The sequence below is a fragment of the Sturnira hondurensis genome, unplaced genomic scaffold (assembly GCF_014824575.4).
Source record: "Sturnira hondurensis isolate 20B ecotype Veracruz unplaced genomic scaffold, ASM1482457v3 Scaffold0011378, whole genome shotgun sequence".
NCBI lineage: Eukaryota > Metazoa > Chordata > Mammalia > Chiroptera > Phyllostomidae > Sturnira > Sturnira hondurensis.
In genome coordinates, this window is record NW_028084009.1 from 3,073,739 (window position 1) to 3,089,369 (window position 15,631).

The window sequence follows — 15,631 nt, forward strand, 5'->3', positions numbered from 1 at the left end:
TAATGACAACGACGATAATAATAAAAAGACAAGCCAGTGAAACAGCAGTGAAACTGCTGTTCCTCTTACGTCAGAGAAAAAGTCACATTTATTGTGGCGGATATAGGGAATTCAGGCCCTGGCCTGGTAGCTCAGTTAGAGCGCCGTCCTCATACCGATAGGCCAAGGTCGTGGGTTCGACCGCTGGCCAGGGCGCCTAGGAGAATCAACCAGTGAATGCATAAATAAACAGAGAAACAGACAGATATTTCTCTCTGTCTTCCCCTTCCTCCCTCTCCTGCCGCTTTTATTTATAGATTTAAATCAATAAATAAAAAAAGGAAAATTCAGACAAGAAAGTAAAAGTTAACTATCATAGTCTCATGCAACATGCGTTAAACACATTTCTGTACAATTTTATGTTTTTTAACCAAAATATTACTGCACTTAAAACATTTAGTATTTTCTAATGTCCTCCCTGTGCTAATTTAATCCTCAAGACCTTTTCGTATTTTAAACAGAGCCCTACAGCCTCATTCTGAAGGTCAAAATCGCCTGTCACTGAACAGAGAGACTCTGGTTTGTTAGACCCATCCCTGTTGCTGGGTATTTAGGTTATTTAGTTATTTCCAATGTTTTGGCTATCAGATCCACATTCTAATAAAAAAGGACAGCTAAATGTTGGAACACATATGTGCTCACTTTCCTGGGATGTTTCAAAAAGTGGTATTGAACCAAAGGATGTGCTTATGGGTTGTACTTTCCACGCTTATTTTAAAGTGTGTACATGCATGTGTGTGTGTTCATGTGGACACATGCATGTAGCGATGTGCGCACACATGTCTATTCATAGACACATAAACTTCATCTAGTACACACAGTTCTGCCACCTGTGTCGTTAGAGCCTGTGTATTGTACAGTACTTCACCTCATCTGGCTAAAAAGAAATCATCTCTCAGCGGCAGAGAGGGCGCATGAAACCAGAGGTAGAGTGGCAGAGAGAGGGAGGAAGGAGGGACGGGGGAGGACAGCACTTTCCAGGTGCACGGAGTAACACCTGTGGGGGTTGGCAGGGGCAGAAACTCGCTGGCCTTGGGGAAGTAGTTCCGATTGACCGGAGTGCAGATGCGAAGGCTGGAGGGCAGGAGATAGGAACGGAGACCATGTGGGGGCTCGAAAGCCGCACCACGCACTTTCTACTTTGCAAACAGTACAGTGGGGCCATTGAAAACTTTATTTAAGTGGAGGAGAGCGTGGTTAGTTTTCTTTAGAAACAAACACCAAAAAGATCACAGTGGTGACCAGGTAGAAACCTGATTGGAGGGACAGGAGACTACAGCTGGGAGCACAGTGGGGATGCTGTCGAAGCGGCCCAGGTGAGGGGAAGGTGGCCGAGGTGGAGGGAGTGGCCGGGGATGGGGACCGGGGAGCCATTTGAAGAGCTGCGAGGAGGCGGAGTCAGCAGAGTGCTGGCCATCTGCAGGCGGCCTCTCTGCCCTGGGCCCAGCGCAGGGGTTTTACTGGGGAGTGGCAGTGGTGGGAAGCAGTCACGGGGCACCTGCTCATGCTTACAGGGTAAGTGCTGAGCAACGGAGCTGGTCATATTCATGGACGCTGAGCTTGCCGCTGTCCCACCACCCCCTTCACCTGCATAGAGCCAGTGGGTTTTCTGCACAGCGCTAAGAATTATGTGGCTTCATCCTTAGAACAAACTCCAGTGAGAAACACATCCCACCTTTGGCCGGCTGTTCTTAAGCCACCTCCTTGTTCCAATAAAAAGACTGCAAGGCGGGCCAAGGAGCCCTGTGGTGTGAGGCCTGTTAGCAACGGTTGATGACTCTCCTAAGCCGCCTGTTGGCGATGTACTTCCTCGACCCGGAGATTATGACTTCTGGATCAGAGGTGTCTGCCTTGTTTCTCCTTGTGGGTTTGTTGCTTGAACTCCGTGTCGTCTTCTTTGGCCACGATCATGCCGGAAGATCTTGGACCTACTGTGGAAGTAGCACAGGTTTCTCCGTGGTCACCCCTGTGGTGTTTCGACTCTGAGAAGTGCCACATGCCCGAGTAGCTTCTTCATCCTGTATCTGTCCCAGAAAGGACTTCATGGGGAGCGAAATGGGTTCCTCCAGCCTGCGTTCTAGACACCACGCCGTCTTCAGGACCAGGATTTCCAACTCCAATGCCCAGGGGCACAGGCAGGCCCCCGGAAGGAACAAGCAGACGAGTGTCCTCTAACAGTGGGGCAGGAGGACTGTGGCGGACTGGACTACTCCTTTCCTTACAGAGGCAGCTGCTGACATGTGGGCCCTGGGTTGCTGGAGCTCTCTCTCTCTTCTTTTTAGCTCATTCAAAAATATCTTTTCAATAGATTCTTACAAAAAACTGTGTGTAAAATAGATGCGTGAATTATCAAGCACACCGATAAAAGGAACGCCTAGGAGGCCGCAGCCCAGCGCACTAGAAGGTTACAAATACCCTTGAGGTTTCCTGTGCAGCCCCCCCCTTCGCATGCAACCCCCACCTCACCTGCGCCGGGGTTTTATAACCCCCTCACTTTTCTTTGTAGTTTTACCCCATGGATTTACCTCCCCAAACAGGATATTGTTTAGATTTGTTGCCCGTGTACAAGGAGGCAAATACAAATATTCATGGCAACATTATTTGTTGTAGCCTAAAGCTAGAAACAACCGAATACCTATAAGTAGATATCGAAGTGAATGATGTTCTTTTCCCATGATGGAATACCATGCAGGCATGAGGAGGAAGGCGGCCCGGCTACGGGAGTCATGGGACTGCACCTTAGAAAGAAGTGCCCTGAGCAAAGCCAGTTAAGAGCCGTAGTGTGAGTCTGTTTTCTTACGAAGTTCCAAGTGAGAACGGCTTCTCTTTTTCTTACAGAATTCTGGAAATGAAGAGTTATTGTGATTTGTATCAATTTTTTAAATGTTGAAAAGTAATTTGTTAAATTAAAAACTGCTGTGTTGTGCCCAATAAAATACTGAGGGCCTTTGGATGACATCCTTCCCGGGAGCTATTTGCTTCTGACCTCGGCTCTGAGGCCTGAGGTTGCTTCCTCTCTGTCCTTCCTGCAGGGGACGCGGTCAGACCTGTCTTGCTTTGCTGTCTTTTCAGACAAATGGGTCTGGGGGGCGGGGATTTAAGCTCAAGGCCAGAGAATATGATAATAAGGATGAGAGTAGCCATTAGAGTCCGACATTCATGGGGAGGGTTCTATCTCTGTGGGCCCGCAAATGGAGATCAAACTCATTAGGGTTCCAGAAGCAGGTAATAAATAGCAGGTCACACAACAGTTAAGCTGCAAGTCAGGTTGGCAGCCCTGACAGTCTGTTAGAGCTCTGTGCCCAGTGCCAGCCCACTGTGTTCCTCAGGAAGGAGCTGAATGGCCGTTACATCAGTCGTTAATGTCTCTGAAGCACTGATCACGCACCAGGCCCCCAGAGTGCCTCACTGAAGTTTCACAACCACTCTACAAGGCCAGTAGCATCATCAGCGTGAGCCGCGTCTCATCTGGGAGGACACTGAGGCCTACAGAGCATCAGCGGTTTCTTTCGCAAAGCCACACCCCCAGGAAGAGCTACAACCCAGGTCTGGACTCACGCAGCCCGCCTCCGAGTTTTTGTCCTTAACCACCAGGCTCAACCACCCCTTTCTGTTGCTTCTCTGAATGGCTGAGTTTTGATGAGGATGACATCCTTCCAAAGGGTCTCAGTTTCACTGGAAGCAGAGCACTGACTTAAGCAATAATTGACCTGGCTCTTGCCTAGCAGGAAATTCACAGTTTCGTCTTTCAAAGAGGAAAATTTTGACGCCGTCTGCCAAGAAGCCAAGATCAAACACAGCCATGGTTAGCAAGAATCAACAGAAGGTGTTCTGGGCTCCTGGTCAGTGTTTTATTCTGGTGACCCTTTACTATCAGGCCCATTAATTCTAATGTGATGCAGACACATAGATTTTTTAAAGGGGTCACAGTATATGAAAAGTTTCTCTCTCACATCAGTGAGCATCACTTTTCTAAAATTTAAAAAAAAATCTTTTTTTTTCTGGCTATAAAAAGAATACCCATGCATCATAAAGAATAAGAAAAAAGTTAAAAATCACCCACAGATATCGCCCCTGTTAATTTTCGGACTGTGCCTTTTCAAAAGCTTTACCCATCCAGACACATAGATCATATCGTTCCGTACATGATGTAATACAATTAGAGTTTGATCGTCTAGTTTTACTTGATATTTACAGCAAGTAATTTTCCGTCAATGATAGAGATGCACATAAGACATTTTAGAGATTATAAATATTCCACGGTATGGATGCATCATATTAACCCTATTGCTGGACATGTTTTTTAAGTTTTTCAATTCTAAATAACACCAAGCTGAACATCCTTGTATTCATATCCCTGCACACTTGTCCGTTTATCTCTTTGGGATAGACTCCCACAAATGGAACTGCTAGAGAGTACGCCTGTGTTAAGGCTTTTGATGCTTCTTGCCAAATTGCCCCAGGAGGGAAAATTTAGCGACTTGTACATGAAGGACTGACTTACAGAGATTTAATATTTGCAGTCGTTGAAGGAGCTCTCTCAGCCTGTCATGCCTGGGGCCTGGGGGACCCCTCTGACGTAAATCAAAACATTTGAATTAACAGCGTGCAGCCTTGTCAGTCACCCATGAATTACAGCAGGCCTCCTCCGTCTTTGTCAATAACAAAAAAGGGAAAAATTACCCCAAAATGGCATAAAAATTAGGAACAAGACAAGTAGTCACAGCAAGGAGACAAGTCAGACAACAGCGAGAGACTTTCAGATCTGGAGTGGAGCTCCTCAGGTGAACTTGAGCCATCAGGGCTCGGAGACGAAGGCTGGCAGCCTCCAACGCCTGTGCGCCCTGGAGGCACCTGGAGCGGGGCACAGAGAAAGGGCTGGGCACTCGCCACCGGGAACCAAAAGGTGCGCAGGGTGGAGCTGACCAGCTGCGTACGCAGGATCCTGCTCTCCAGCGGTGGCTGGGTGGTGCTTTTACACCGGGCTTGCACCTCGCCCTGAGGTCCTGTAGGTTTTTCTCTGGGAAAATTTCGGATCACCAGCGTTGGCGATCTTGAGCATCACGGGGGCGCATGCAGGCAAGACAGCGCACTCTGCAAAGGAAGCAAGGGTTTTCAACCTTGTAGGTACCATTTCCATTCCCAAGAGCGATCCCATTGTGGAGAGAAAACTGATCCACACCCACACATCCAAACGTAGGACTCTAACCTTCACAGGTTCTCTCAAAGGAAAGGATGTAGTTACCCGTCAGATGCATGCAAGCTGGTATTTCTAGAAACTAGCGTGGGCCCCTTTTCTCCCTGCTCCTATCTGTCTGCTCTCTGCATCTTTGGACGAATACCTCCAAGAGGAAACAAAGCACCCGTATCAGGCTAACGTCCAACAAATGTCAGATTCCAAACAACATTACTTCGTGTCTCTATTTCACATCAGAGTGGATGGCTTTTTGACAGGTTTATAGCTGACGAGTTCTATAGCCAGTCATGCAGGACAATTACGTGTGAGCTAATTTGATGAATCAACTTCACATTCTCCCGTAGTCCCCAAGGCCTTTGTGAGGGTGTGTGCTCAATTTTCTGCAGGAGGTCAAAACTAAGCCTTGAAACTTGGCTAATCCCATCACATCCGCAGAGCCTCTCTGGTGGAATCATCTCTGGACATAAACCCTGCCTAATGCCAAAAATGGGAAGAAACCCTGGTAACATCGTTAGGACCATCCTCCAGGCCCTCACAGGTTTGGAGGTCGAGTTCCAGAAGCCACCAATGGCCTTTGAGCCCTGGAATAATTGTGTGGTGAGGGAAGCAAAGAGTTCATTCTCGAAGCATTTGGGGGTCAGACCCTGGGGGGAAATTATGTCTCATGGTTGGATTTGGTTTGATAGGGATTTGTGAGAACCGATGAGGAGGCGTAAAGACTTCCTGAGTTACTTTTCCCCGCGTCCTGAGTTCCCCCGCCCCCACCCCAACCCCAACTGCCTGCTTCCCGGAGGCCGGGTAGTGGAATAACTCGGTGCACAGGCTTGGGCGTGAGGCTGACCAGGCATAAATCCTAAATCCTACGTCCGCCATGGCCCCTCCCTGCACAACAGCGCGTGGTCCCTGATTTCTCCGTGACGCTCCGCTCTGGGAAATGTGGACAGAAATCATTTACATTTCACAGGATCGTACCAGAGTGAAATCGAACAATACACACAGAGAGCCACAGGCGGCACCTGGCTTATGGTAAATTTTCAGATAATGAAAACTGTTGACTGCAGAACGGTGACCTTTGCCATCTTTTCATTCCCAGTAAGTTATTGGCCTTGACTAACCCAAATAAAGTAAGTACGTGGTGTGATTCGCATTGGCAGCTGTATTTCCTCCCAGATCATTAGCAGAAAGGGTATTTTGCCATGACATAGTAAAACTGATCTCTCCGAATGAGATCCGTCCTTTTTTTTTTTTTAGCTGGGAGTTACTAATTTACGGGACGGACAGGCTAAGAGCAGGTGTTTTCTGTATCACACGTTGGGTGTGCGGGGCTTCTTTCATCACGTGACACGCAGTTACTGAGTGCCTCCTACTGCATGCAGGCGTCCACCCGTGATGTAGAAATGGGAGCACAGTAGGGAGACAGGTGAGCTCTGTCACTTGACCTCTCCGAGCCTCGGTTTTGTTGCCCCTAAACTGAGATCAGTATGACTTGCCTTACAGTGCTGCCTGTGGGAATTAGATGAGACAGCGCAGACAAAGGGCCTAGGTCAGCACCCCGCAAGGAGGAGGTGTTCAGCGAATGCTCTTTTTACCCCAGGAATTTCCTTTAGTTTCCCTTTCCAGTGATCCAAACTCACTTTCCGGGGGTGCTTAGCACAGGGGACAGAGCACGTGCCATTCTCGACAAACACATCTTCGATAAACTGGTGGAGAAACGACTTGCTTGAGATCAATTCACAGTAATAACACATATATCGGCACATGCACGACAGCAGAGTGAGGCAGTTAAGAACATGGACTTGGAAGTCAGGTAGAGCCAGGTTCACATCCAGGCTTGCCCACACTAGCTAAGTGTCCTGGGACCGCTCACTCACTTGTCAAGGGCTCAGTTTCCTCGTTTGCAAATTGAGTGTAATAATAGCTATGTTAGACGGTCGTTGGCTTATAAGTGGTTGCTAGCTTTTATTTTTATATCACAAAATAAAGAGCTAGCCCTGTACAGACAGTGAAAAGCTACTTTTTTTAAAGATTTTTTAATTTATTTATCTTCAGAGGGGAAGGGAAGGAAAGAGGGAGAGAAATATCAATGTATGGTTGCCTCTCGTGAATTCCCTGCAGGGAGCTGGCCTGCAACCCAGGCATGTGCCCTGACTGGGAATCGAACCACAATCCTTTGGTTCACAAGCCCGCGCTCAAGTACACCAGCCAGGGCTGAGAATGTACTTCTTAGGCATCTTCCTCATGTTAGGATTTGAGGACGGAGACTTCCAGATGGAGGGGACTACAGGCCTTGCTCCAGGTCCCCAGCACAGTGTGAACAAGGAAAAGCAGTAGAGAGTGTGGCCCACGACGAAGTCCAGGGCCCTCAGAAGCCCTGGCCTGCGGGACTTTGCAGGCCAGCATAAAACATTTGGTTTTGCAAAATGGAAAGAGACGCATGGATGCAGAGGATGGACTGCTGGTTGCCAGAGGGGAGGGCACGGGGGGTGAGAGAGGGGGTGGCACTGAGAAGTACAGAATAGTCGCGGGGGTGTGAAGTCCAGCCTAGGAAATGCAGTCAGTGATATCGTAGTAACTGTGGTGTCAGGCACTGGGAATACTGGGGGGACACCTTGTAAAGTGTGCGATTACCTGACCATTAGGCTGTACCTCTGCGGCTAATACAAAATAATACTGAACATTAAAATAATAATAATAATAATAATGATGATTCAAATAATAATGATTGGGATATGAATAAATAAATATATAAGTAACCATAGCATTATAATGAGAGGGAAGAATAGTTGGGTTTTCTTCTGAGTCTGATGGCAAGCCGTTGGCAGATTTTGCAGACAGGTGACAGAGCGTGGTTTCCTTCTCAAGGTCATTGCTCTGGCAGGTGTGACAATTACAGGGAGGCAGGAGAGGTTGTGGAAGGGGAGTTACGAAGCTCTGTCCCGGGAGGGATGCTCATGGCTGAGGCACAGGGGATGGCCGTGGCGAGGGAGACGTGAGGGACACGGACGTGGGACATGGTTTGGCGGTAGAGACGCCGGAGGGAGGAGGGAGGCGGAGGGAGCAGCCCGCCTGGGCGCTGCAAATCCACCGCTCGCGGCCTCGGGGACTCTGGCTGGCATTTCTTACTCTCCGCTGTTTCTGCCCTCTCCGCCCTGTGGTTTGCCACCGCCGGGGCGTCCTGGTCTCTGTCGAGGCTGGTCCTCTCTCCCCTGTGAGGCTGAACTGGGTATCAGGGGCTATGGCTCTGGCTCCCGGGGGAGGGGGTTGGGGGGTGAGATGCGAAATCAGCAGTGGTTCAGGCAGAGAAGGGAAAAGCGCATAGTGGCAGAAACCACTTTCTGGAATGAGTTGCTGGTTTATTTTTTTTCTTTGTTTTTGTTTTTGTAATTCAGTGTTTACATGGGCCCCACTTAGTGTCATAAAAGGTTCTAAGGACACCTGTAAAAATTCAAAGGATGACAAAGTGGAATCCCATGAACATACAATACCAGACAGGACCCAAGAAATGGTGTTTCTTCTGGTGCGTTAATCGAAATAGTACTTCCCTGTAGGAGTACCGTAAGAGCAGGCTGATTTATTTCTTCCCCTCGTTTGTGCTGTGCGTGTCCCTCTGTGCTGGGCTATGGGGTAAACAAGGCAGACAAGGGCCCCTGCTCTCATGGAGCTTCCGGTTTAGTGGGGAAGTCGGGCACCAAAGAAACGCAGTAAAATGAAGCAAAGTGCCCTGATGTCACGGCACAGGGGCAGCGATCTGTGTACCGGCCAAGTGCCACCGACAGGTACAGCAGCAGGACTGTTTTGAGTTTTATTCTTCTAGCATCTTTTTGAAACTGTAAGGATTAGAGAGCATGCATCCAGTCATTAGCCTCAGATGGATGTTCCTGCACGTAAGGCCACGTTTTAGTCAGTACTAGGCGTACCCAGTATTCATTAGAACATAAAGCGTGTTTGTTAGTCACTAGGAAAGGCGTTTCACAAGCGAGTCCTTCAGTGTCATATTTCCAAATAAGTTTTTCTCCAAACCCATGAAAAAACCCCACCTCTACACCAGAGAAATAGGTGGTTTTCTGTTTTGCTCGGACAACAAAGTAACAATTTATGGAGTTGCGTCTACTTGATTTGACCCACGCGTCCCTAGGTTCCCAGGAGGCTTGGGGCCCGTTTCTTCTTCACCGAAATGACTCTGTTCCCCCACCTGGCTCTGTCTCTTCGCAATGTGGTGGACATTCATTAAGTAGCCGCTCTGCACAGGGTACTGTGATTAGAATAAGTGAGTCATGTTCTGGGACGCTCTCAGAGATGTTTAGAAGGCATTTTAAAAATAACTTTTATTTTTTATGTTATAAAATATATGTCTGGAAACCTACAGTTCAAATATATCTTTAATCTAAGGGTGCAGATGTGAGTGTGTGCGTACATGTATGGTCTGTCTTATATGTGCACGTCTGGAAAGTTTTGTGTGTGAATATACATGAAGTTGTATATATATGCATATATACTAGAGAAAAAGAATGTAAGATTTAAAATAAGTAAAAAATCCACTCTAGTTTATATATTATATGGGTCACATATATTATGGAAAGATTGACTTTATTGTATTACACATAATGTTCAAATATAATAATATATGTTTATAATATGCACATTATATAAGTATATAACATTTATTATGTAATATAGAGTTTATATTTATTATGTGTTATATAGCTATAGAAATGTATAATACTACATATTCATATATGAATCTATATTCATATATAGATTCATAATCTATTCATATTCATAGATTAAATCATGTCACACAAACTATATTATATATGTATAAATAAATACACATCTTTTTAAGGGGGTCATATTGCTTATACTTGTTTCATCTCTGCTTCTTTACTTACAGTTTTGAGTGTGATTTCAGTCATTAAGTCATCTTTCACACTTTAACCGCTGCCGAGTGTCCCACCGTTTGGCCACGTGGCACTGGGATGTATTGAACCGGAGTGTGAGTGTGCCTTGGTCCTCCCGTGTAGAACACGTGAATTGCACCTTGTTTGCCCCAGTCGTTCCTGTGCTGAGAAGCATCCCTTTGGCTGAATGAGAGTGATTTTTGACGATGACCTCCCAGATTTGGCCTCGCAGGTTACAGCCTCCCGACTGTTGCCTTCGGGGGTCTCCAGGTCGCCCAGTGCCTGCTGATGAGGCAGGTCTGTGACAGCTGTTCTGTGGAGGTGGAGCTGGGTTTGCATTTCCTGTCCCTGCGGCGGAGTCACCTACACAAACGGGGCTCTTGGGTAAGAGGCGAGGTTCCCGCGTCAGATCTGGCCTCACTGCCAGACGGGCTGGCTGGTGGTGCGGAGTTCTCCCCGCGTGTCCCCCTGAGGCTCACAGGACGCTTGTGTGGACCTAAGACGCCAAATACCAATACATTTTCTTTGAAACTGAACAGTCCTTAGATCAAAGGAATTTTTTCACTATTCACATCATTTCCCAAGCACACTATTTCCTCACCAAGTGTTTTCATGCCTGCTTCCTTCAAGGCCCCGGGCTGCGGTTGGGACCTCCTTTTAGGGACGTGTATCTGTGGTCTTGGAGAAGGCGGGTTTCCACCTGCTTAACCGCAGGGGGTCGTGTGGGTGACTTGTCCAGCTGTGCACGCTACGAGTGCGGCTCTTGGCTCGAGTAAAAGGAAATTCCCCTCTCGCCTTTTGTGCATTGTAAATAGACGTGATGGGCGTGCCTAGTGCGGGGTCAGTGACCGGGTGCCAGGCAGTCAGCTGCCGGAAGGGCTCGCCTGTGTGCTCTGGGCCAGCTTCCTCCCCTCTTAACCTCCTCGGGGGCAGCAGATGCCCCGGTGCCCAGCAGGGATACTCTTTGGGGCAGGATGCGTGGCACTGCCTGGCTGGGTCTCCACAAAGGCCCCGCTGAGCCTCACTCGGCCGCTAGTACTGATGTCCGAACTGCTGACCGCACCCGCGCTGTGTGTGGTTTTGTTTAGTGCAGGATCACGTCTAGGGGGAGAGTGGCAGTCTGCCCCGTACCAAAGGGGAACTGTGAGGATTCTGATACCCTGTTGACACCTACTTGACCCTTCAAGTTCATTTCTGGTCATTCCCACCAATAAGCCACTGAGTTTGGAGAAGCAGAAATGGAATGTTCTGGCCAGCTGCTGCCTTGGGTCAAGTTTGAATTTCTTCCCGGAGGGGGGCAGAGTGCAGCGTCGCCGACGTGTCTGAAGTATCTACCGCCTACTAGGCGGTGTGCTAGGCACTGTATCCGCCTTTTCCTGCCGAGTCCTCGCCCTGCCATGGGGCTTTATCACCTGTCTTTCACAGGAGAAGAAACTGGGTCTGGCTGTGACGAGACAATGACAGTCTTTACTTAGAAAAAGATCCGAAAGCTTCCCCTTTGCCGTAGGGCCTGCCGGCACCCGCTCCTCGGTGTTTGTCCCCTGTCCCTCTCTTCCTTCCTTGAGCTATGCCGAAGGCTTTTAGGTAGTTTGATCACCCAGATCCTTTCCTGCCCCAGACCCTCGCGCTTGCGGTCCTCTCCACCCACAACCCCCCTTCTCCTTCCTGCTTCGTGCCTGGTGTAGTGTGCCTTCTCGCCATTTCAGCGACTTCACCCCCACCTTGGCACCTGCCTTGACCACCTCATTAAAAATCTTTTTCTGCTCTCCAGTTACCATTTATCACCCCAGAGAACGTTCCAATTCTGAAATTAGGTGACTCCTCTTGTTCTTTCGTGTGTCAACATGAATGTTTCTCAACAAGTGCAGGTGCCCTTGTCTCTCTCAATCCCGTGTTACTAGCGCCTGGCGCAGGTATGTGCTCGGGCAATATGTGTTAAACCACTAAATAAATGGACATTTATTCGCGAAGCACCTACTGTGTGTTTGGCACTGTTTTAGGCACTGGTGATACAGCAGTAAAAAACACAAATAGAAGTCCCACCACAGAAGGGGAGACAGTGGCTAACGAAAGCAGTAATAAGTCATCTCTCAGGGAGAGGTACGTACAGGGTGGGCGATGGCATTGGAGTAAGACGAGCTGCTGTCCGTTAAGGCCTGTCCGACAGAGCGCCATTCCCAGCGACGCCTGGATGAAGTGAGGGAGCAGGTCTGCAGCCGTCTGGGAAGAAGGCACAGCCAGTGCAAAGGTCCTGGGGCAGAGGCCCCCTGGCGCGTTTGGAGCTGCACGGAGCCAGCGTGGCTGGCGTGGAAGGAGTGACAGGCTGAGGCTGTGGGAGATGGTCAGGAGAGCAGAGGGTGGTACACACTGAGGCTCGCGGGTTATGCTAGAATCCTCAGCCTTGACTGTAGCAGCCTTCATTGTAGGTGGGGCTCCGCTGTAGGTTTTGAGCAAACGGGAGACATGGAAAGTTTAATAAAATTGCACAGCTTGGGGTTGGTGAGGCCAGGAAAGGAGCCGGGCTCTGTGAACCCACAGATTGTTCTTCTGTGCTCCGCCTGTCCCCATGCACACCTTCTTCCCTGTGCATTTTGTCATCTCAGAGAGGCTGGTCCTCTCTCAGAAGCCTGCCTGTGACAGCTCAGTGCTGAGCTGGTGGCAGGGTTTGTTGTGATTTCTCGTCCTATTTGCCTGGAGCACTGGTGTCCCCCCCTTGAAGCGGATGACCCTCTCCCCAGGTGACGCTGGCCATCTCCTGGCTGATCACAGAGTGGGGACTGATTGCATCAGCAGCACATCCTTCCTGAGGTGGCAGCGGCGGAGTCTGCTCCCTCCCCGAGTGTGACACCCTGCAGCCTGGCCGGGTGCCAGGTGCGAGTAAATTGGGCCCAGGGTTCCTGTTGTTGTTTTCTATTCACACAGCAGCTGCTTTCATTACTGTGCCATGAACTTGATCTCCCAGGGTTGTCAGTCAGCCCTCGTCTCAGATGCTGGGGAGAAACAAAACCGGTTCGTCTCTGCAGTCACAGGGCTCCCCGCTGAGAACCCACCCAGCTGCTACGGACAAACGACAGACAGTGGGGCTGAAATGTGTGCATGTTGCATTAGTGAGCGCTCTGAGTCTCTCAAGGGACTGGGCGGCCAGTTGGTTTAAATCAGAAAGATTAATCGTTGCCCCCTATTTCCAAAAGGCCACGGATGCCTGCACTTTGGCCAAGTTGGATGTGAGGACTCGAATGGTATCATCGGAATTAGATCTTATTCTCTCCCTCTCTGCCTTCTTCGGGATGTCCCTGTTCCCAGGCTGTAGCAGGATGCTAAGATTAGGTTCCATCTCAACACCTCACTTGCTTGTTTTCTTTTCTCATAGGCATCTTGGAATTGAGTCTCATTGTTCTGATTGGGTTGCGTGGCCAGACCTAAACCAATCACTGTCCAGGACAAGGGTTCTAATTGGCCACTTTCTGAGACAGGTGCTCAATAGACCAATCACTACCCAGGACAAGGCAAGGTTCTGATTGGCCACTCTCTGAGACATGTGCTCAACCTTGCACCAGCCTAGGAGTTAGTCCACGGAAAGGGTTCCCTTGGGGTCCCAGAGGACCAGCATCAGAAAAGGGGTGTTTTCTCAAGGAAGATGGGAGTCCAATTAGCCGATGCTGGGTGGGCAACACCAACAGTTGCCAACTCTCACTCATTGTCTTTGTTCATCCTCAGGGAACCTGTGGCTTAGTTACTATCCCATTGAAGAAGAAGACGGCAAGGCCCAGAAGTGTTAAGTCGATCAAAAATACATAGCTAGTAAGTGGCCGGGGCAGCATCTGTCTCCCTCCCAAGCCAAGCTCAAGGGTCTCCTCAGACCTGTTCACAGAGGAAGAGCATTAACACGGGGTCACGACGGCCTTGGAAACGCACGGCCCTCACGCAGCCCTGCTGGCGTGCGCTGCTGTTTCAGTGTCTGCGGTGCCGTGCGGGTGAGGTCAGAGGTCAGTTTTGCAGGCGTTACGACGACGGAGACGCACTGCAGGCAAATGCTCAGGGGCGTGCCCGGAAATTACCCAGGACGCACACACGTCTCTCCCGCGTCTCACGCGCAGGGAAAATCCATGTGTCCCCGGCATTCTCTTACATAAACGTGTGGGGGCGTGTTTTCAGAGCATGTTTACTCATACCCTCTGTGTGTCTGTATATAAATAGAGGCATTTATCTCTCTTCTGGATTCATAAGCACCCAGTGACTCAAACATTAATTACGATCTCCTTGGTGAGGAAAAATATTTCCCTTCTATCACGTTCGTCTGAAGTTCATCGCTGGAGCGGTCGCTAAATCATTTGGCAACACAATGTTCTCTAATTGTTAGGCTGTGTACACCCTTCCACACCTCCTACCCCCTTGCTTTTTCTTATTAACACCAGTAATTAATTGCAGTGTGCTAGGCATGTATATAATCTCAATTAAATTCTGGTCACAATGCTTTGAAGGAGACTCTACTGGCGTTATTATTGCAGATTAGGAAAGGGAGCCTTAAACCATTTGTCTCCGGAGACTTCCAGAATACGTGGGGGAGTTAGGCCTCAAGCTTAAGTTTCCTTTACTTAAAAGCAGAGTGGCTCAACTTCTGAACCACTGACATTTCACCGGGCTGTTAACTGCGATACTGTGATGGAAGTTCAGAAGGAAAAAGAAATTAGACCTCTTAGTCTCCAAGGCTACCAAGGAGGCTGAACCATATATTGGAAAATTTGTGGCGATCAATCAGTATTATAGTTGCACACCTTTGATCCAACAATGCCCCTAGAAATGCTGGTAGAGGAGAGCAATGTGCAAGGGTGTAAGTATGAGAATATTCCATGCAGTATTGCTTATAGAAGGACACGTTGGGAATACCTGAACGCCCACCAGTGAACAGTCGGTGAAGTAAACGAGAGCACAGGACTCCAATGGACCGTGGTGTTGCTATTTAAGAGTGTGCAGTTCTAAATGGAGACACGCAGACAGGTAAAGAAGATATAGTTTAAATGGAAACAAATGCCAAAGGATCGTATAATCCCAATTTGGGGGTGGGGTGTAGATTTCAACCTCTGCGTCCATGTGGGGGTAGAGGTGAGTGTGTATACATTGGGGCATACACAGAAATTGCTGAAAATATATAAACCAAACTGATAACAGAGGCTACCTCTGGGAAGCTGTCCCCCACCTGGGGGAGGCGAGTTCAGTTACACTTTGTATTGTATACTGCGGCCCTCAGCAGGGTGTAGCTTTGCCCCTCAAGGTGCTTTAGGCGATGTCTAGATACATTTGACAATGTGTGGACGCCGTGGAGGCAGCCATACTGCTAAATAGTTCCCAATGCATAGGGGAGCCCCGCACAGAGGAATTATCCTGTCTAAAGTGTTCCAGGGCCAAGACGGAGAACCCCTGCGTTATACCCTAATTGACTGTTTGAGTGTGTTACAATAAGCATTCATTAATCTTACACTTTAGAAAACATCAATAA

At 48.7% G+C, this 15,631-nt stretch overlaps 1 protein-coding gene across 3 annotated transcripts in view; it reads left to right on the forward strand.

Annotated features, from left to right (window-relative positions):
- TSHZ2 (teashirt zinc finger homeobox 2) overlaps positions 1–15,631 on the forward strand; it is a 406,162-nt gene that overhangs the window by 46,759 nt on the left and 343,772 nt on the right. The gene's annotated exons all lie outside the window — the stretch shown is intronic.